This window comes from Sciurus carolinensis, chromosome 12 (genome assembly GCF_902686445.1).
Source record: "Sciurus carolinensis chromosome 12, mSciCar1.2, whole genome shotgun sequence".
NCBI lineage: Eukaryota > Metazoa > Chordata > Mammalia > Rodentia > Sciuridae > Sciurus > Sciurus carolinensis.
Genome location: NC_062224.1, coordinates 60,676,859 through 60,699,805, shown reverse-complemented (window position 1 = coordinate 60,699,805; position 22,947 = coordinate 60,676,859). Strand labels below are relative to the sequence as shown.

Below are 22,947 nucleotides of genomic sequence, written 5' to 3'. Positions count from 1 at the left end.
ACAAAATAAAATCCTTTAGAACAGTTATATGCAAGACATGCAATACTGAATTTAACATTGGATCCCAGGATGTGACTGAATGAAAAAAATAAAAAGTTGGACTAGGTTATGATTGATGAAGTTATATATCACACATCAGGTTTAAAGGGTAATTGGAGCCTGTGCAACATTGGCAGTGGTATGTCAGAGATGGTGGGACTATTTTACTATTTTAAACTATTTTAGGACTACACAAGTTAAGTACCATCCAGCGTCAGGATATCTGTAGGATTTTATAAGTCATTCCTGTTTCTAACTTTAGGACATTGATGTTTTTCCCAGGCCATCTGCTTTAATCACAGATCAGATAAAAAGGACAACATGCACAATCTCCAAATAAAATCCTGTTGTATCCTAGACAGTGAAGTGGTATGACATTAGAAGCCTTTAAAATTGTAGCTCTTTTTGGATCCCCCAAAGTGTATCTGCGCTCTTCTTCAAACGAGCCTCTTCCTCAGGAGTCAAATTCACCTTCACAACATCTGAGATTCCATTTTGTCCCAAGATGCAAGGCACACTTAGAGAAACATCATCCTTTATTCCATAGAGACCCTTAATCATGGTGGAAATTGGATGCACCCGCCTAAGATTATTCATTATACTTTCTGCCAAATCTGCCACCATCAGTCCAATGACCCAGGATGTATAGCCTTTTAGTTTGATCATCTCATAAGCACTATCAACCACCTGCTTAGGAACCTCTTTCCAGTGTTCTTTATCTGCATCAGTGCCTAAAGCTGGGGGCAGATTCTTCGAGGAGACACCAGCAACATTCACTCCACTCCATACAGGTACACTAGAGTCTCCATGCTCCCCAAGAACCCACCCATGACAGCTTAATGGGTGAACTCCCCGCCTTTCCCCCATCAGGTAACGGAACCGGGCTGAATCCAGATTGCAACCACTTCTAATAACAAGTTTTTGGGAAAGCCACTTATCTTCCAAGCCACATGGGTCAAGATATCCACTGGATTGGAAACAACAAGCAACATTAGGAATGATGAATTTAAAGATGTTCACATTATGCTGGACCAAACTGAGACGGCTTTCTCCTTCTTGCTGACATGCCCCAGCTGTGATAAAAACGAACTTGGAGTTTGCAGTCACACTATAGTCTTTGCCAGAGACAATGTTTGGTGTTCTAAGGAAAAGGCTGCCATGCTGGAGATCCATCATCTCTCCCTTCAATTCATCTTCCATGACATCAACAAGAACAAGTTCATCTGCCAAGTCCTTCATTAAGATACTGATGGCACAGGCCATGCCAACAGCACCAACCCCAACAACTGTAATCTTATTCTGGGGAACCTGTTCTTCCTTAAGAAGATTCACAGTCAGCTGATCCTTGAGACTTGCCATCTTGAACTTGGAACCAAAAGGAATCGGGAGTGCACGTTGAGAAGGCGTCTGGGGCACGCAGCAATGGAATCCATACTCAGCAGCAGCATCTCCAGCTGTTTTGTTCTGTTTTTAAGAATCTTTAGCCCTGAAGTATCACCACAATTAATATTAACAATAATTCCTTAATATAATCTCATGCCTACTTCATGTTCAAATTTCACAGTTGTCTCAAAATGTCTTTTTAAAAATTATTTTGTTTAAATCAGGATCAAAATGTGTGTTTATCTTGTAAGCCTCTTTCTTTAAAATATTTTTTTTTAATTATCCATGGACCTTTATTTATTTATATGAGGTGCTGAGACTCAAACCCAGTGCTTTACACATGCTAAGCAAGCGCTCCACCATTTACCTTCGACCCCAGCCCCTTTTAAGTCTCTTTAATCTACAAAATTCTTTCTACCCTAACTTATTTTCATGCCATTTATTTGTTAAGGAAATCACGTGTGAGCTAAATAATTTTCTCTTCCTTATAAAGTATCCTACTGCAAGTATTTTGTTATAGCAACAGAAAACGGACTAAGATACTCTGTTAAAAAATCACTAAATAGGGGGCTGGGGCTGGGGCTCAGTGGTAGAGCACTTGCCTTGCACCTGTGCAGTACTGAGTTCAATCCTCAGCACCACATAAAAATAAATAAAGAAAGAAAGGTATTGTGTCCATCTATAATTTTCTTTATAGAAAGAAAATTCTAAAAAAATTCTATAAAATTCTTTTAAAGAAAAATTTTAAAAAAATCACTAAACAGCCAGGAGTGGTGGTGCACAGTTATAATCTCAATGACTCAGGAAGCTGAGGCAGGAGCATCACAAGTTCAACGCCAGCCTTGGCAATTTAGTGAGACTCTGTCTTAAAATGAAAAATAAAAAGAAGTGGGGATGCAGCTCAGTGGTAAAGCACCTCTGTGTTCTTTGGGAAGTCATGCTTATCTAGCAGAATCAGACAGTTCCCTGTCTAGTTTCCCTTTGAAAATGGCACCCCTAACTCCAACCTACCCTGTCCATCACAGAAGAAGCTCCTCCCATTCTGGGCCCCTTTACTTGTATGTCTATAAATAAAAGAGAGTTGGGCTACTCCATGTTGTCAGAGTCCAGAGCTGATATGGCCAGACTCGTCATGCCCCCTCTCATTTAAAAAGAGTATTGGCTCTTGTGTGTTTATCCAGTAGATAAGTTTATGGGTAATTGATTGATAAATAGCTAAAATCATCCTCCAGCAGTTAACCCTTTTCTCATCCACATAGGATGTGACAGAGAGACTCCCACAGTGTTCAATTCCTACTGGGGAAAAAGAAAGAAAAGAAAAGAAATCACATCTTCTGTCCCAAAGAATTTCTCACATTCTGAATTTGACTGATCACATCCTTGGTATGTCATTTAATGTTTTCCTTTATTCTCCTTATTTCCTGTAAACTAGCTATATTCAGTTCATATCTTACAATGTGAATACTTTATACATGGTGCTGTGGGATTCCCATTTTATCACATCATCTGGCGCATTATGTCAGACTATCCCACACGCTGTGGTGCTCAGGCTGATCATTGGATTGGGGTGAGGCCAGTTTGATACCTCCGTTATGAAGTTTCTTATTAACTTTTTGCCTGATTAAAAAGCACTGATATTTGTTGCCTAAAACCTGTATTTCATTAGCATTGTGGAATGACATTTTAATAATTTCATTGTTCCTTCTGCATTTATTGGCTGAATTTTTTGTACAGTGAACAAAATTTCATCAATTATTTACTTTGAATTATGACTGATAAGCAACAACAGGAGAAATGCTAAATCCCCTCCTTTTCTCAAACATTAGGATAATGATGCCCAATGAATAGTTTTAGAATTATTGTAATCTCATTTTTCTTGTTTTACTACATCACAATCAAAATCTTTTTCTTTTTTTGCAGTACTAGGAATTGAACACAGACCACTGTTCATGTTAGACAAGCACTGAGCTACATCCCCAACCTAACTTTTCACTTTATTTTAAAAATTTGAGACAGTATCTCTCAAAGCTGCCCTTGAACTTGTGATCCTCCTGCCTTGACTTCCCAAGTAGCTGGGATTACAGCAGTGTACCAACACTCCTGATTATTTAGTGATTTTTTTTTTTAAGCAGAGTATCTTAGTCTGTTTTCTGTTGCTATAACAAAATACTCAAGACTAGATGCTTTATAAGAATAGAAAAAATATTTAGCTCACAATCTAAGAGGTTTAAAGCTCAAGATTAAGCAGCTCCATGTGTTCAGCTTCAGGTGCAGGCCTCCCTATCTTTGTCACAACCTAGCAGGGAAACAGAAAGGGAAACAGTCACATGCAGAAAAAAGCCAAGTACACAGGGTCACTTTGTTTTATTACAACCCATTGACATAAGAATTAACTGCATGGACTACATTAATTTCTTCCAAGGGTAATCCTCCAATGACCTAATTATCTCCCACTATGCTGCACTTCTTCTCTCTCCCTCTCTCTCTTTTTTTTTTTTTTTTTTTTTTTTTTTTTTTTGGTCTTCCTGAATTACTTAGGATCTTGCTAAGTTGCTGAGGTTGGCTTGAACTCATGATCCTCCTGCCTCAGCCTCCAAAGCTGCTGGGATTACAGGCATGTGCCACCGTGCTCTGTTAGGCTCCACTTCTTAATCTCTCTTATTGCCACAATGGGGACCAAGCTTCCAGCACATAAACCCTTATATCCAAACCACAGCGCAGATAATGATACGATGTCTGGGATTGCTTCAAAATAATCCAAGACATATATTAGCATCAAAAGTTAAAACAACTTTGCATACCCTTTTTTTATAAGCTGGAAAAAATTTTATGAAAATTAAAATATTCCTAAGATGAACAAGGAGGATAAATATATGACATCTAATAAAACATACTTATTTAATCATGTATTGATTCCAACTAATTATACACCCACATCTAACCGTCAGACACACTATTTCTGCAGTTGCCATCTGTTGCCTGCACATGTGAGTTGCCAAATTCCGTAAGCGGTGTGACTCAGAGTCACTGGGGAAGACCTCGTTTGGGTTGCCTGATGATGACCCCATCTTTGCCTTCCAGGAGTATGTGCAGGAGTCCAGCTTCCCTCACCAGACCCGGGTTTGCTCTCCTGTGGACAGAACTTCAGCCTATCTATCGGTTATGACTAATCCACTAAGTGTGGGGTGTCACTGGAATTAAGCCTTCCTCTGTCCGGTTTCTTTCCTTTCTTTTGTTTTTTCCTTTACTTCTTTTTTAAAATTTTATTTATTTTTAATATTTTTAGTAGCTGTTGATGGGCCTGTATTTTATTTACTTATTTGGTGCTGAGGATTGAACCCAGTGCCTCATACATGCTAGGAAAGTGCTGTACCACTGAGCTACAACCCTAGACCCTCCTTTTCTCTCTTCTTCCCTCCCTCCTCCGCCTCTTTCTTCCTTCCTTCTTTCCTTCCTCCCTCCCTTCCCTCCCTCCCTTCCTCTCTTCCTTCCTTCCTTCTTTCCTTCCTCCCTCCCTCCCTCCCTCCCCCTCTTCCTTCCTTCCTGTGCTGGTCTAACCCAGATCCTTGCTCATGCTAAACACTCACTTCACCAGCCCCAGCCCCAGTTTCTCCTATTTCTTGTATCTTTGGTCTCCCTGTCTCTCTGGCACATATACAAATGTAAATTTTATTTCCAAATTAGTTCTTTATTCATTTTTTTCTTATATTTTATCTAAACCCAATAACATTGATGCATACAAAATTCCAAATTCTAGTAGGGGAAAAAAAATCCCACAAATTACTGCAAACTAGAACATTTCAAATTCTGTCATCACACAGATAACACAACCTGTGAAACAAAGTGATAAACACAATGTGTGACTTAGGAAATTCATGGGACTCTGGAATTCATGAAGATTTAGTTGCCACTTTTGTTTTGAACATAAAACATTTCAAGTCAAAAGGAAATCTTTAATTTAATTACAACCTCCTGGGGTTGGTAGTCAGCCCCTATTTTACAGGTTGGAGGCTCTAGCTGCTGTTTGGAACTTGGTGTTTGATTTGAAAGGTCTCTTCCTGCTTCTCCCTTCCTGAGAAGGGCGGGGCTTGGTTTCAAGCTACTGAGTAATCACATCAGAACAGGAATTTGAGGAAGTCACTAGATGGAGCTCATTGAGTTCCTCCTGCCCAAAGGCTGTATGTTTTTTGTTTTGTTTTTTCAGTACTGGGGATCGAACTCAGGGCCTTGTGCTTGCAAGGCAAGCACTCTACCAGCTGAGCTATCTCCCCAGCCTGAGGCTGTATGTTTTGATTGGCTTGCGTACTCTCCAGATGAACTCAACACCCCCCCCCCCCCCCCCCCCCCGGTATTTTCATAATAACTCTTCCCACTGTTTTGGCTATTAATAGTGACTTTGTCCCCCACAGCGTCCTTAGCCTGAGCCCTGTTTGAAGCCTGGTTTGTCTCGCTCAGCCCAACAAACCGCTTCTGTTTCACTGTCTTCCTGAGGTCATCCTCATAAACTAAGCATATTTTAGACCCATCGAAACGTTTACCAAACACAAGAGTCTGGTTAATCTTTGCCTCACTTATAAATGCGCTACCATGAAAGGAACATTGTGGGACCTGGGAAAGCCACCGTTGCCATTTTTCTTCTCCCCAGCTCATCCACACAACATTTTATGTGTGTGTTAAAGGAGGAACCTGTGGGGAGCAGGTCGTCTGGCATTGTAAACACTTATTAATACCTATCAATCAGTATTATACAAAAGGGTTTGCCCTCCTGGGGCTCCTCTCTGAAGTACCTGGGTGTCCAAGGCAAATGGAAGTGTCCACTAAAATGGGTGCATTGCAAGAGGTAGTGAGAGGCAAAACTGGAAGGGTAGAGAGTGAGTGGGAAAGGAAGAGGGGGTTTTAAGGTGCCCATCCATGGTGGTGTGAGCCTCGAGTGAAAGATTACATAAAGGAAATAGTAAAGAAATATTTTACCATCATCTAGCCCACAAGGGTCACTGGTCATTGATGGGTGTTCTAGTCAACTTTCCATTACTATGACAAAATACATGAGATGATCAACTTATGAAGAGAAAAATGTTTATTTTGGCTTCTGGTTTTAGAGATTCCAGTCCATGCTTGGTTGGCCCCATAATTCAGCCTGTGATGCAGCAGCACAACACAGTGGGAGAATGTGGTGGAACAAATCTATTTACATCACAAGCCAGGGAGCAAAGGAAAGTGAGAAGGGGGTCCCACAGTTCCTTTCAAGGGCACACCCCCACTAGGCCTCACCTCTTAGTGCCAAGCTAAGGACCAAATCTTTAACAAGGGCCTTAGGGGAACATTTTAGATCCAAACCATGACAATGGGTGAGAATGAGTTCCAAGCAGGAATGAATGCCCAGCAAGAATAGGCATGATAATGATTAGGGATGATTGCTATTTTCTTCTGTCCTTGGCTCATGCAAATCTACCAGACCCCACCTACTCCCATCAGAATCAATTAGAGAAACTGGTGGTAAGTTTCATGGCTATATTTAAGTGAGCCTCTGTTACATTTTCTGGTTATCTTAAAACCTAAATCACAAAATAGGCCACAAACATCTATTACTATATGAAAATACATAAGGATAAGAATAAACATATGATTTGCTTCCTGCATTGTGAATAATGACTAGATTTGGATGGGGTTGAGGGGGCAGCCCTGGCACAAGGACTGACTTTGGGACTGGGTTTTCTTGTGACTTCCTGAGCCACGTTCTCAGACAGAAGGTGGCTTATTTCTGCTGGGTGACATCCTTGCCTCTGGCTGCAGGTCTATCTTCTGCCTGCCCAGGGGCCCTCCTCCTCTCTGATTCTGAGGGATGTGGACCAAGCAAGTTTCCTGGGTGTTGTGACCATCACTATGAATGTGTTCATTCATGTTAGATGGCAGGTGCAGGAGTTTTGCCTCAGTTCTTTAACATCAGCCGATGAAAACGGGTCCAGAGAATCTCTTGCCTTTCTCCAATGACAGTAAGAATTCCTGGTTGTATAAATTCCATTCAGATTTTTGACAGGATTTTTCCTCATCCACGAAGGGAGTGGGGGAATCCTTTTCACTAGCATTATTTTCCTCCAGTGAGGCTAGGCATCCATAAATTTGAGACTGTTCACCCCGACACACACACACATACACCCCTACCTTTAGCCACTTGACCTTCCCGTCAAGTTCTCGGCCCGAGGCCAGCCTGGTGCATTTCTTCTTAACAACCACGAGGTGGCGCTGCTGGGCTCAAGGCCGGAGCCGACGCTTTCGATTCCCCCAGGCTCTGGGCACCAGGCCCCGGAGCGTATCCTCACCTGGCGGTTAGTGCTCCGATTTATTCATCATTTTTTCCATCTGTTCAACAAACATTTACTGATTGCTACCAGGAACCAAGAATGGAAAATGATTAAAACGGACATCGATGAGTGTAGTTCTTGACCACCTACCAGCGCTTTCTCTATAGCTGCCAGGCCCCTAGATGGAGCAGGAGATGGGGGCGGGAAACTAGGTCTTGACGGATGGGTGGGGCTTACCGTGAGTTGGAATTTGGAGAGGTTTGCAGGTAGGAGCAGCCCAGCCAAGTCAAAGGGTGGGGGAGTAGCGGGGAATGAGTTTTTCTGGACCTCAGCCTCTTCTTTCTGTAAGGCAGGGCTGGCTTTCCTCGGGATCCCCCTGCAGCTCTATAAGGGCCTCTGTGGCACAGGTGTGGCCCATGCCACCGGCTTCACCAGACTGTAAGCAACAGCCAGGATGCCCGCTTCTTCATGGGCGCCACAAGTTTTTGCCCTCTTTTGGCTGCAAGGTGCAAAGTGAATGCTGGAGACCACGTGACGGACAGACCTGCATTTAAAACCCAACTCCACCAGCAGCTGTTTCAGTGACCTTGGACAAGTCACCTCTTCTGGAAGATGGGATTCATGATACGTGCTTCTACCTGGGAGGATATATTCTGCAGAGTTTAAGGACCAGGCCACCTCTGTTCAAGTTCAACCTTGGCCACTTACTAATGGTGTGTCCTCAGGAAATCACTGGATTCCACTGAGTCCATTTCTTCAGCTCTCCTACCAGATATACAACCTCATGGAATTAATGGAAATTTAAATAAGGTGGCATTTTTAATCCAGGACCTGGAGCACAGCGAGGCTGGTTATTGTTACTCCCCCCACCCCTTCCCTCTCACAGCATTCGCTAATACAGCTTAGTGTTGTAGCCTGTCTCCTACTGCTTAGGGATGTTATGTTTGTTGGCCCCGTCTCCACAACAAGATTTTAAACTTCATAAGGTCATGGATCACGTTGCCTAGCACCATGCCCAGCACACAGTAAGCACAGAATAAACAACTTTCTATGCCAAACACCAAGACCGAAATACACAGACCTTTGATCCTGTCAATATTTGAGAAGCTACTTTTTTCTTACTTACAAATTCTGGAACTTTTGCTTCGCAGGATTTAAACTTTCTATACAATGTTCTGTACATGAACAGAACAATGTTCTATGCAATGTTCCTGGGGTTAGTGATCCTTTGGATAATTAAAATAGTTAATCTTTATTGAATGTTTACTATGTGTCAACATGATTTACAAATATTACCTTATTTAATCTGTATAACAGCCACAAGAGGTGATATATCATTATTCTCACTTTGCAGACAAGTAAACCGAGGCTCAGGGAGATTAAGTAATTGAACAGGGGTTCATACAACTCGGAAGTGAGAGAACTAAGATTTGAGTTCGAGACTTTCTGATATTGGATCTCTTACCCATGGTCACCTTATCATACTGCCTCTCAAGTAATGATATGCATGCAAACACTGAGTGCTTGGCACACAGTAGGTACTCAGTAAAAGTTGACTCTCTTCCTTCAATCAAGAGGTGTATGAAGATATTCAAAGATAGTCAAGGATCTGAAGTTATAAATTGTGTACTCATGATTAGTGTAATTGGGAAAGATCACACCAAAGAGGTCACATCCTACCTTGGTTGTGTGTAGAAAAGATTTATAGTTATTAAAAAAAAAAAAAAAAGAGGTGTATGAAGAAGGGAGTCTAGGCTGAAGCAGGCACTTGAATGGGTGAATAGGATGTATATATAATCTTACCCCTGCCCTCAGGCACTAGACTGTCCAGTCATCAGTTCTATGTGCTATGGAAAGCCACTGATGCCTGGGAATTTTCAAGCTAAGCATCTGTAAAAGTTTTTCTTCAGGAAAGATGTGAGAAAGGGGGCTTTGCAGTTCCTTATCCAAGCAGGCAGTGCCATATGCACTGATGTCCTTGGAAGACACAACATTCCTAAGAGGTCATTTCCCAGGGGAGGACATAGAAAGATCTTATGGTTTGGATATGGGGTGCCCCCCCCAAAAGCTCCCGTGTTAATGCAGGAGTATTCAGAGGCGAAATCATTGAATCGTGAGAGCTGAACCTCAGTCAGCTCCGAGTCCATCCTAGTTTGAATGGACTAACTGGGTGGTAACTATAGGCAGGTAGGACATGGCTGGAGGAAGTGGGTCACTGGGGCCAGGTCTTCAAAGGGTGCATCTTCCTTGCAGCCTCTTCTACTTGCTCTCTCTGCTTCCTGGCTGGTGTGAGGCAAGCGGCTTTCCTCTGCTGCTCCCCTTCCACCCTGAAGTTCTGCCTCACCTTGGACTAGGAAGAGGAGTCAGTTGACCATAGACTGAACCTCTGAAACTGTGAACCCAGGTAAACTTTTCTTCTTTAGGTTGTTCTTGTCAGGTATTTTTGTCAGAATGATGAAAAGCTGATTGTCATTCTGGGCAAGGAGAAGATAGAAGTCCCTGAAGGATTTAGGAACTAACTAGGAAATCCCAAGAGACAGATCTGTGTCCCTGTCCTAACGCTGAAACCCACGACCTATGATATGTATGTGCAGGAGCAAACTCACAGTCAAGAATTGGTCTTTGGAATTTCTTCTTTGGGGTGGGGGGTTGGGAAACCACATGAGCCTGCTAGGGAACCTATTTGTGAAACAAAGACGCAGAACTATTTTGAGCCACCATCCTCAGGAATCATGATAGCCCAACTTGTGTAACTGGAACTAGGTCACCAAGTAATCTTATCAGAGTCACAAGAAATGCATCTGGGAAGAACACCAACTCAGGAAGAAAAGAGAGGACACACTGCTTTGCCTCTTGTTAATCCACCCACATTACCGGGGAGAATTGAAAATACCAGAGACACAAGTTAAGTGGACTATGCCTTTCATTTTTATAAATTGGCTATAATCTGGTCACCAAAAAAAAAAAAAAAAAAAGTAAAATTACCAAATCCCCTGATTCTTGTTTTGGCATTATCATAGCTGCTGATGGTAGTCATGGAAACCAGCAGAGGTGTCAAATCTCGGCTCTCACAGTCAGAGGAGGACCTGGAGTTATTCTGATCTGAGCTTTTTAAAAATAGAAACTATCTAGAACCTGGATAAACAGGCCTTAAAGTTCTTCCTCAAAGTTTTGTCTGGCTTGGAGATGGTATTTCTGTTTGTCATTTCTGGTTACACAGAAACTAATAATGCATCAAGAATTAGTTCTGCTGAAGTCCATAAAATGTTACATTAGTTCTCTTTTCAGTTGCCAGAGGCAGAAACTTAAATCAAAATAGGTTAGGTAAAAGAAGGAAACAAACAAACAATTGGGAGAAATATTCATTGGCTTATATGGGTGGAAGGAACTGAAAATGGTCTGCCAATATTTAGGGGCTCAGCCACAGTTTGGATCTGAAGTGTCCCCAAAAGGCCCATGCATTAAAGGCTTGGTCCCCAGACACATGCTATTATGAGGTGGTAGAACCTTTAAGAGATGGGGCCTAATGGGAGGTCTGCAGGTTATTGGGGGGTGTGTCCTTGAAAGGGACCTCACCCCTTCCTCTTCCTCTCTCTTTCACACTGGGCCATGAGGTGAACAGACCTCTGCCACTACACATGTTCCCCCGGAAATACTTTGCCTCCCCAGGCCCAAAGCAATGGGCCCAACTGATCGTGGACTGAAGTCTCCAAAAATTGTGAGCCAAAATAAACCTTTCCTCTTTTCAAGTTGATTATCTTGGGAATTTGTTATAGTAACAGACACCTGATGAACAGACTCAAACATGACACTAGGGGTCTCCCTGTTTGGCCACCTCTCATCTTGGTATGCATCACACTCTAAGGCTCTTTCTTGGCATAGTTTTCCACAACACTGTTCTTGAGTCTCACAGTCTCGCAGTCTTCCAGCTTTAGTTCAGGATAGAGAGGCTGCCTTCGAGAGGAAAACATCCCAGGTGGCTTCTGATCACCTCAGCTTGGAAGAGCTGCCTGCGCCTGGCCCAGGAGGGAGTATGTGAGGAAGGCAGCCAAGTCCTGAGATGAGATGAGCCGTCCACCCATAATCACCTGAGTGGAGTGGGGAAGGGCCACTCCCTTCATGCTCAAGACTTCTGTCCACTTCATCCAAATTTGCTCTCAGGTAGCCAAGTGTTGTAAACGATCTAAAATCAAATTCCAGGGCTGGGACTATAGTTCAGTGGCAGAGCACTTGCCTGGCACGTTTGAGGCACTAGGTTTGTTCCTTAGCATCACATAAAAATGAATGAATGAAAAAATAAATAAATAAATAAATGAAGGCATGATGTCCATCTACATCTATAAAAAAGTAAATAAATAAAAAATCCTGACTAAATGTATATATAGACAATAGCTAAATACATTATTCTTTCCCAGGAGCACATATGTATATGAGTCTAAGTTCAATCAGGACAGAGAAGTCACATAGTAATATGAACAAAGTTTAATATGAAGAATTTATTTTTACACTAAAAAAAAAAAAAAAAAAAAAAAAATTGGCAGTGCTAAGGCTCAAACCCAGAGCCTTGCACATGAAAGGTAAATACTCTCTCACTGAGCCATAACCCAGCCCTGAGGAATCACTGGCTATAATAGAGGGTTACAGTTATGAGGTATTGGCTACTAAGAAAGAGAACTCTGATATGGAAACAGCAGAGGTAAGAGCACCCAAGCACCACGCCCACCCATGGTGGAGAGCCGGACCTGTGCAGATGTGATTCACTAAATGGTAAAGAATTTGTGGTGCCACGTGGTAGAACTTTCTGGAAATCTGCTTCTGAAGGGCCCAGGATAGTGGGCAGTTGCTTCCATCTTCAGAGGTGCTCTGCTACGTAAAACAGCACCAGGGGTGGAGGGGCTTCCGGCTGGAGCAGGGGAGGTGCTGCCTCCTGGGCTGCCATTACTGTAGGCACAGGCTGGTGCCAGAGGAACTCACCAGTGAACATACTGCAACTAAGAAGCAAGTGAACCTCTTTTTTCTTCTGTGGTATCTTTCCTCTCCCTCCGTTGACAAATATCTCAATGCCAGCTAACACAGGGTGGGGGGCAGGGGACATTTAAAGTACCAGATCCATTTTCACAGGGTAGTCCAAAAAGGTGAATTTGGAGCTGAGTTTGTAAATTGATACGCTGAACAATACCTAAGACTAATACTCTCTGTTGGAGAATCCAGATTTAGATGCTACAAAACAGCCAATAGGGATTTATCATCTATTATGTGTTACCTTTAGATTTTAATATAATGGGAATAAGGAATCATAGCCCATTTTTTGAGCAGTAGTGTGATGTGATGGGCAGAATTCTACAGCACAGAGATTCCTTTTTAGATACTTAAAATCACTTTGTATACCAGGTGTAGTGTTGTGCATCTGTATTCTCAGCTACTCCAGAAGTGGAGGCAGATCTCCTCAGGTGCAGGAGTTTGAGGCCAGCCTGGGCAACATAGTGAGTCCCCATCTCAAAACCAATAAAACAAAACGAAAAATAATATAAACAAACTCAGGGTAGAGGAGATTATGCTTCCTCTCTAGTAATGTGTTGGCAAAAGCTAAATTAGAATGAAATTCAGGGCTTGCCAGGTGTTGGGAACAGATATCTGCAAACACAGCTCTCACCTTCAGTGCAGGAATTCAATCTTTATAAAGAAAAATAATAAAACAAGAGACTTCTGATGGCATCCTTTAGTCAGTAACCCAAAACCTCTGAATATATTGTTCAAGAAATAAAGAACTCTCTATTCAGTAATATTTATGGTAGTATGAAAGAGAATTGTAGCTGGGCGTGGTGGTGCACACCTGTAATCCCAGCAGCTCAGGAGGCTGAGGCAGGAGGATCTCAAGTTCAAAGCCAGCCTCAGCAAAAGTGAGGTCCTAAGCTACTCAGTGAGACCCTGCCTCTAAATAAAATACAATATAGAGCTGGCGGTGTGGCCCAGTGGTTGAGTGCCCCTGAGTTCAATCTCTGGTATCCGTCCCGCAAAAAGACAATTATAAAAAGGTAGAAATCCTAATCATCTACTGAATAGAGAACAGTTACATAAGCAGAGATATATTGACATGATATCATATTATCCCACAATTTACAATGATAAATGTGGGGCTGGGGGTGAGGTTCAGTGGTAGAAAACTGGGCTAGCATTGGCCTTTGCACTTGGGTTCCATCCCTAGCACCTCAAAAAATAAGTAAAATAAAATAATAAATGTGGCAGCTCTTTGGAAACAGAAACATGAAAACAGATTAGGCAAAATGAAGAAAACAAAACAGAAAAGTATTTACATACCATGATTATAACTATGAACAAAACCATTTATACACAGTCAAGTGAATATACTAAAAAAAACCACTCAATTCTATGCTTTAAATTGGTAAATTTTATGGTATATGAAATTATTTCAAAGTTTTGAAAAAGACTAAGACTCTGTAGAAATATATAAAACATTTCTTTACTTATGTGTTCCTTCAGAGTTGTCTAAATCTGAATAAATTTTTTAAAATTGTTGTTTTAGTTGTAGGTGAACACAATACCTTTATTTTATTTTTAGGTGGTGCTGAGGATTGAACCCAGGACCTCATGCATGCTAGGCAAGCACTCTACCACTGAGCCACAACCACAGCCCTAAATTTTTAAATTAAAATTAAAAAAAGAAAAAGTTTGATTCTGTAGTCTCTACCCTAATTTACTGAGTAGGTCAAAGATGTTCTCACCATACAGCACTCAGTAGGGTCACTCTGAGTTTACAAGGGGTCTTCCACTCCATAGGGTGAGAAGCCAGGCTGCAACACCAAGTCTAGAACCCTGCTGTGAGAAGAATTCTCTGAGGCACTTGGATGGGCAATGGTGCTTTGAATCTTTAAGGGTTCATTTTACTCATGGTCTGTCCATCAGGTGTAGTGAGAAGCCTGGAATTCACACATGTGCAGAGTTTCGACCTCCATGCTAAGATAAGTCAGCGGTCAGGCTTCCAACCCATCCAGGATGAACCTATCCCCAAGCGCACACCTGTGCTTGGACGCAAGTCGGGAGGTCTACTACATGCATTTTTTCTGGATGTCCTCTGGAGACTGGGATGCCTTTTGTTGGAAAGTTCCATTCTCCAAAGTTCTCCTGGGCAGGGAGCAGGGGACAGGGAAGAGGGTGGTGGGGTAGGAGTGGGGGACACAAATGAACTGCCAAAGTCAAATTTCAGAGTTTCTACCTCCCTCAAAAAATTCATTTTCTTTCTTCCAGAATGTTGGCCCCATTAGTAGGGTAACCATACATCCAAGTTTGTCTGAGACACACCTTTTTACACCTAGAGTCCTTGCATAATTATAATAGATTCCTTAGTGACTCTCCAAAGCTCTTGGTTGTAAGATAAATTAAAGGTCATCTGACCCTCTGGTGGTAACTATGGCTCAAGTTAAGTCTGCCCTCTAGTGGTAAGAAAGGCTCATTGCCCTTCTTCCAGTCAGCCCTGGAGGAGGTGGCTTTGGGGACCCCAAGCTTGAAGGGGTAATAACTGTGATTACCTGTACGGTGTGAGAGGGAGGAGAGGAGATGCTACCTTGGGATATGGAGCTGGAGCCTACTTCTGGCAAAGGTCTTTATTTTAGAGTCCCTCAATCCCCCAGGGGTCTGTCAAGATTATTAATAGACATCCCCCAGGAAGGAAGAGAGCTAGTTACAAAAACAAAACAATCAATCCTCCAGAAATGTCTAATTTATCAGGACCTAGAAACATAAACAACAGTGCAACATAGTGTGTACCAAGTCCATGTAGGCATATATTTATTGAATCATTAATTCATTCAACATGCATTGAAATATCCCAGGCTAGTGCTGGGGATAGACAGGCCAGTGCTATAAACAGGAGGGATGGTACATGATAAACCAGAGTGATGGGTGGCTCACTGGGTCCGTGTTAGTCAGTTTTCCATTACCATAACAAATACTTGAGATAAATCAACTTGAAAAAGGAAAAGGTTCATTTTGTCTTAGAGTTTTCAATCTATGACCTATTGGCCCTATTGCTTTGGGCCTAGAGTGGCATAGTACTTCCTGGCGTGAGCCTGTGGAGAAAGAGCCCTGTTTACCTCAAGGCAGCCAGGAAGCCAAGGGAGGGGAAGAAGAGGGGATTGGGGAAGACCCTTGATAACATGCGTATCTCTCACAAGCCTTAAAGGTTTTGCCACCTCTTGATAGCACCAGGCTGTGGACTGAGCCTTTAACAGATGAGCCTTTGGGGGGGCTTTCCAGATCCAAACTCTAGTAGGATCTAATTCCAAACTTGCTTGAAATGCTTTTACAAGCCCTCTTCATTATTTTTAAGTAAGAGTAAATAGCATTTGCCTCAGGGTTCTGACCAGGGTGCTGGAGAGGGTTGAGTCCTTACTAGTTTGCAATGAAAGAGGCGCCTCTGGGAGAAGTGGTGTGGGAGTGAGAAGAAGGGACCCAGCTGGATGGGGAGCTCATGTTACCAAGATAGCCTGCCTCGTAAAATTCTTAAGGGCACTCCCCATCTTAGGGCTCTCTGAGTGTCTAACATGCCAAATATACAGTAATAATATCTGAGGAAATGAACAAATGAAAGAATATTCCCGCAATGCCAAAATATTAACTAAACCCGACTCATGCCAACTGTGAGATTTAGGAAGTGAGGGGGCTGGGAAAGGGGTCCCAATCCAGCTTCTAAGACATTCTGAGGTCTCTCCTAGGCATTTACTCCTCCTGGAGAACAAAAATCCTGCCCACAAAAGATGTGTTGGAAACTGGAGGTCACTGCCATATAGCGGCCAAGGCCATGTTTGAGTTCCAATTCTGCACTCCTGGCATGGGAAGCAGTCTGTCTCTGTGCTGAACTAGACAGAGAAGAGTCTCCCCCAAGAGGCCCAGCTTAAAAAGGCTGAACTTAATGAGAAATGATGCTTCATGAATAAAAAAGATCTACTCTAAGTGGTTCAGATGGAATTACAAGAATCTTTACCCAACTTTAATGCTGATTAATGAGTTCCCTGGGCTGGCCAATAAATAGATAAAATTTAAAGACCAAAGCTACTGCCTTGGGGTGACCTTTCTCCAGGGGACAGTCTCAGGTTTTACATTTGCATGATGGTGCCTGCTGTCTTTTATAGGGGTCACTGTTTGAGAGCTCCTTACAGGTCCTCTGAGCCAGGTCTTATCCACTCCCACGTTCCACCTACTTCTTTTCCCAGTGACGTGGTCAGCTTTGCCCTAGATGGAGATCTCCGTCACTCAGCATGACCTCAGGCATCATCTGACTTCTTCTGGGGAGGGACCTCTCCTCTCTGCCAAGATCAGTGCCTCTTCCTCATCCTTCTCCTCTGGGAATCAAGCTCCATCATCACCCCCTCTCTTTACCTCAAGCCCTTCCCACACTCCTCCTCGCATCCCCAACTCCAGTTAACCTGTGGTTCCCACCAGTTACCATCCCCTTTCTTTTTTCATTCCAAACTCCTTAAAAAAAAAATGTATCTTGTTTGTTGGGAAAATTCAAAAAATACAAAAAGATATAAAAAGGAATAAAAATCTAATGTTCCACTACTGTGAAACAAACACTGTTAACTACCACTAAGCTACAGCCTCAGACCTTTTTATTTTTTATTTTGAGAAAAGGTCTTGCTAAGTTGCTGAGGCTGGCTTCAAACTTGCTTGGAGCAACTTGTCCAGGATTACACAGCAGGCACAGAATGGAGTGAGGCCTTGAGCTGGATCCTTGTGATGACACAACCCATGATTTATGACATAATCATTGCCGTGCAAGCTTACATGTCCTACCTAAATCCTCCCTCATTGGAGGTGGGATTTTGACATTTACAAAGTTCTGTTCTGCCCAAGTCAATTAGCATAACTCTTTCCATGTAATTGGGAAACTAAGAAATATTGTTTGAAGGATTAAAAATGAATATTGAATGAATAAAAGAGACAAAGCAATCATAATAGACTACTTCTTTCTGTACTAACATATTATCCCCAGAAAATCCAGTTATCCTATTATCTCTAGAAAATCCCCTTTTCCCTTGGGTATGTGAACATACCTTATTGTGAACATTCATGGTTTAAATGCATGTGTACGCGTGCACATGCTTTGACTGTTCAGGCCAATGTTAAGGTTACTTGGATTAAGCAAAGTATATACAATAATATCTGTAGCTACTGGATTTAGGAAGACAGAATTACTTTATTTATTAAATTTTATTTTAGGTGTTGGAGATTGAACCCAGGGTCTCATGTATGCTAAACAGACATTCTACCACTGAGTTACACTCCCAGCCCTGGCAGTATGATTTTTAAAAGGTTACTAATTGGCTTCTTATTTAGCAGTTAAAATTCTGTAACTCTATGATTCTCCTTTGATTTAACCTTATCTTATGTAGTTAAATGTTGGGAGCAGTGATTTGAATCCGTCTTTGAACTGACCGGTGACAGGATCATGCCTGAGCTGGGAACTCCTGCAAAGGCACAGTTGAGGCTGCTCAGTTACTGTGGTGACGCCCTGCTTGCCAGGGGACTATCAGTCTTGACTCTGAGTTCATGCCACCAGCTGCTGGGAGTAAAGAATTATAAGCGCAACGTTGATAATTGTAATTGAGCTGCCCAGAAGTCCATCCTTCACCCTGTTTGCTTTGAAGACTTTCTCACACACACAAAAAAACCCCTTTGATGTTAAAACCTAAATAATAAATAGCTAGTTCTGGGTTGTTCATCCCTCACAGGGGATGGAGAACCACCAGGCTCCAACTTTTTCTCTATGTATGTCTTTTTGCCTTTTCTCCATCCCAGATTGCCCTTGCTGGTATTCTGAATTAACAGCTATGCAGGTTGTGGCAGTTAAATGTTGAATTTGGTCTTTTATAATAACATGGGGATGGATGTGTGCTAAAGGATACTGAATGCCTGGGGTACAGGAAACCTTGGGATGTTAAGATCTTGATGTAGATTGGGACTCTGGAGGGCATCCAGTCCTTCTGATCTTAGGGTCAGAAGTGATTAGATGTGGATGGACTCAATACCTTTATTTTATTTATTTATTTTAATGTGGTGCTGAGGATCGAACCCAGTGCCTCACTTGTGCTAGGCAGGCTCTCTACTACTGAGCCACAACCCCAGTCCCATGACCTTAGGGCTCTTGATTTCACTCCTTCACTCATCCCTCATCTTGCCAACAGTTTTTCTTTGAACTTCCATTCTTTGAAGATGGCCTCATCTTCAGAGGATGCCTATTCCACTTCAGGCTGCTTTGCCCAATTGATGAAAGCTATGTAGATTAGCCAAAATATTTGTCCAAGTTCTGAAGGCAGATCTGCAAGCCCAACATGACTAGCCCAGAGAACTGGCATGTTTTCTGTGCCTCTGGGGGGCTGCCCCTGAGCTGGAGTTTAGTGTGCAAGGTTGCTAAAGTGTACCTGTGGTATCCACACCCTTGATAAAGGGGACAGAAGCAGGACTGGGCAAAGGAAAAGCTGAACTGCAGTGCAGGCCCCAGGACAGCTTCAGCCAGTCCACAGAGATTGAAATCTCTTAGAGTTGTTCTGATTTGGGCTCAGATGGCTAGGTCTTTGTGCCTTGTGACCCCTTATTGGTGTGGGCTTCTCCGAGAGTGGTATGGCCTTGGAGAGACAGCTTTCAGAAACTGGGGCAATGCCCAAATCCTCTAGCCACAAGGCACTGCAGCCTTGTCTTTGAAATCTCTTATTTGGGGAAAAATAATGTGAGCTTGCCACAGAGCTTATTTATGAAGCAAACTCACAGAACCACCTTGAGGGACTATCTTCAGGAATTATTACAGGCAAATGATTACAGATCTAGGTCACTAGCTACCCTCACCAAAGCAGGAATTGTGATTGCTGACGACACCTTGAAGGGAGCTGGGCAGCCCATCACTGTGTCACCACACCATCCTGGTTTATACGTGTTAAATTAGTGCAATCTAAGTCATCTCATTAGCATATGGAGTCACATGTCACTATTGGCTTGTGACGACTGCCCCCTAAATCCCTTAATTCTTTTTCACATATGCAGAAACTTTTTTCAAGATTTCTAGAGAAGAAGTGACCTGGACTTTGCCTGGACAGAGGTCCTAGAAGTCCACACTAGCTTAGGATAAAAATAAAAATTTTCTTTGTCAACCATACATAGTTCTACATTGATCTTCATCAAGTTCCTTCAAAATAAAGTAATAAAGAGTATTTTTTAAGTAATTTATTGGAGACTCTGAAGGGGAAGCTGCACTAGATTTCCCTTTAGAGATGCCCCTCCCCCCCCCCCAGGTGAAATAAATTCTACTCACTGAATGGGATTAGGAGCAATTTTCTTTTACCTGCTATGCTGGCATTCCATGAATAATTGAATTAAAGAGAAATCATTTTTCAAGTTATTCCTGTGATATTTAAGACACTTATTAGTGCTGAACTGCCTGATGGGCCCTCCATCAACCTGGTTTTATGGGAACAGAATCTGAAAGACAATATTCCTGCAGTAGTAGGATTGGAGCCAAGTCAAATGGTCCCAAACAGCATCAATCCAATGGACTGGAAGAAAACAAGAGGAATAAGATATGCTGAGCGTGGGGCCCAGAGTACAGACCATGCAGGGAAGCAAAAGTCCAGAGAATCTGGGTCTTTCAGATAGTGTGCTTACAACCACATAGGCAGGAGGGAAGAAGCGTTCCCACCTGCCTCTCTCTTCTAACTTGCACTTTGTTTTTGAATTTCACGTAAAAAATCTTTTCTTAAGCCTCTATTAAAATTAAATCCTAAAGATTAAACAACCATGCCTCATTCTCCCCTCTTCCCTCTTTCCTTTCTCCTTCCTTCTCTAAATGATAGCAACATAGCAATAAAGACCCAGATACCCAGCTTTCCATGCATACTTACCTTCAAGCTAAAAAGCTAAAGGATGAGGGTGGATGCATGTAAGTTTTGATGATGTGATATTTTTGTTTTGTTTTGTTCTCAACCCTGATTGGTGGAGAGAGAAGGGGTGCCTAGCTCTGACTGGTAGAGAAGATGGGGATGGGGAAGGGCCCTGATTGGTTGACAGAGGAGGTCAGGCTCTGGATGGGCAGGGAGTTTCCCTGGTGCAAATCAGGTTCATTTCTGCAATTCAGTTTAATAATTCTTGTTGCCCTTCCCAAGACTCTTTGGGCCCCTACTGTCATCCAATCTGATCATATCCATACTATAAGTGGGCTGAGTACCAGTTCCTCCCTACACAGCTGGTTCTTACTGAACCTCACCTGTGATAGGTCAGTCCCTTCAAGGCAAAGGATGAGGGGAGACTCCTGGATTTGGGGTCTTGGTAATGTAAGGCTCGCTGGCTCCAGAATATAGGCACCTTGTTGGAAAGTGGGGCCTAGCTGGCCCTCAATAACCAACTGCAGCCTGCTCCAGGTAACTTGGTGAACATAGAAAAGATGATATGTATTAAAAATCATGTCTAACTGTCTTGAAATATTAGGAAATATGGAAAATAATGCTCACTCCCTTATCATTGTCTGCAGATTTAAGGAATGTTGCTAAAGAAGACTAAAGATCCACTCTCCAATCTCTTGTTTCCAATTGGTTTAAATGTCTTTTAGAAATTTCAGAAGTAATTGTTGAAGACAGATTCTGTGCTCTTTCCAGCCCCGGCTTCCAGTCCCTTCTCTCTAGGTGTCCCCAGATTGGTATACCCACAAAAACCCATCCTTGTAATTAAGTGAGGTAAGAGCCATGGTTTCAGAAAAGCATCCAGAGTAAGACTGAGGTTGCTCTCTTGTTGAGGTCTTCTGAGGCCCTGACTGTATACTTGTCCAATAAGGATTAAAAAAAATGATTCATTTTTACCATAGAATTCCATAGATGAACTGAAAATATTGCTGGAAAAAACCAGTACCATTAGAAATAGGACTTGGACTAGGTAAGGAGGGAACACTAAGAGCATCTATCTCATAAGTAGCTGCAAAAACACCAGTGACAGCAAGTTGCACACTCACTCTTGAAGCTGAGACAATCAGCACATGAGGTCACAGAAGGCCTGCTGTGCAGCGTTCCCTGAATATCTGCCTCTGGGCAGCTGGGAGGGAAATGCAGGCCCTGGGAAAAGGTCTGTTGAGGAAGGTAGGGCCCATCGCCCCCAAGATTCTGCCCTCTCCCAGGCCTCTGTTTTGGACTTTGAGAATTTTTGTTGTTTTTGCCTTTTCAACATTTTCCTCTTGTGCTAATTTTTTTCTTTTTTCTTTTTTTTTTTTTTTTTTTTTGGTATGGGAGATTGAACTCAGTGGTGCTCTACCACCAAGATCTATCCCTGATCCTTTTTGTTTTTGTTTTTGTTTGTTTGTGGGGCTGGGGACTGAAACCCAGGGCCTTGTGCATGCGAGGCAAACACTCTACCAGCTGAGCTATATCCCCAGCCCTATCCCTGATCTTTCAAAACATTTTTTAAAAAAATTTGAAACAGGGTCTGGCTAAATTGCCCAGACTGACTTTGAACTTGTGATCCTCCTACCTTAGCCTCCCTGGTCACTGGGATTACAGGCATGTGCCACCACATGTGCCTGGCTCAATGTTAAGTTATTTCAATTACTGATTCCATAAGTGTTTAGGCCCTGCCAGAATGGTAACTAGCAAAAAGAAAAAAATACTCACAGCCATATACTCATCAGATTTCTAAACTTCTGTGTCTTTCTTTGCTTTTCCCTACTTGCTTTTTTTCCTCTGACACACTCAGGATGCTTTGTGGACGCGCAGGTAAACGTGATAGGCTGTGTCCTCCATTGAAACCTACTTTTCCTTCACACACTAGCAAAGAGCTCCCGGGGCAGGCACTTCCAGGTGACACAGCACATTCTGCAGCAGGAGCCCTGAGTCATGCCCTCTCATTGCCTGCTCCCCCCTTCCCTTCCCTTCCTGCCCTTTACCAGTTCATCACTCTTTGCTGAAGGGAAGAGACCAGATGGGGTTTGGCTACGGCTAAGACTAATGCACTTCAATTTATGAGTAATGATTTTAGTACAAAATGGGATTTGCTGCCCTGAAGAGAAGGTCAGACCGGCAAGTCAGAACTCACATGAAGAGCTCATCTCACCCAGTGAAAACAGAAGGGCAGAGGGGGCTCAGTTGATGGTCAAAACAGTGAGGACAGAAAGCTACCCCTGGGAATACAGTGAACTGAAAAGTCGTCTTTTATCCACCACGAGTGATTGAGT

The 22,947-nt window shown here is 42.6% G+C and overlaps 1 pseudogene; it reads right to left on the bottom strand.

Annotated features, from left to right (window-relative positions):
- Positions 1-393: 393 nt before the first annotated feature.
- Positions 394-8,602, bottom strand: LOC124961777 (L-lactate dehydrogenase A chain-like; annotated as a pseudogene).
- Between the last annotated feature and the right edge of the window lie 14,345 nt (positions 8,603-22,947).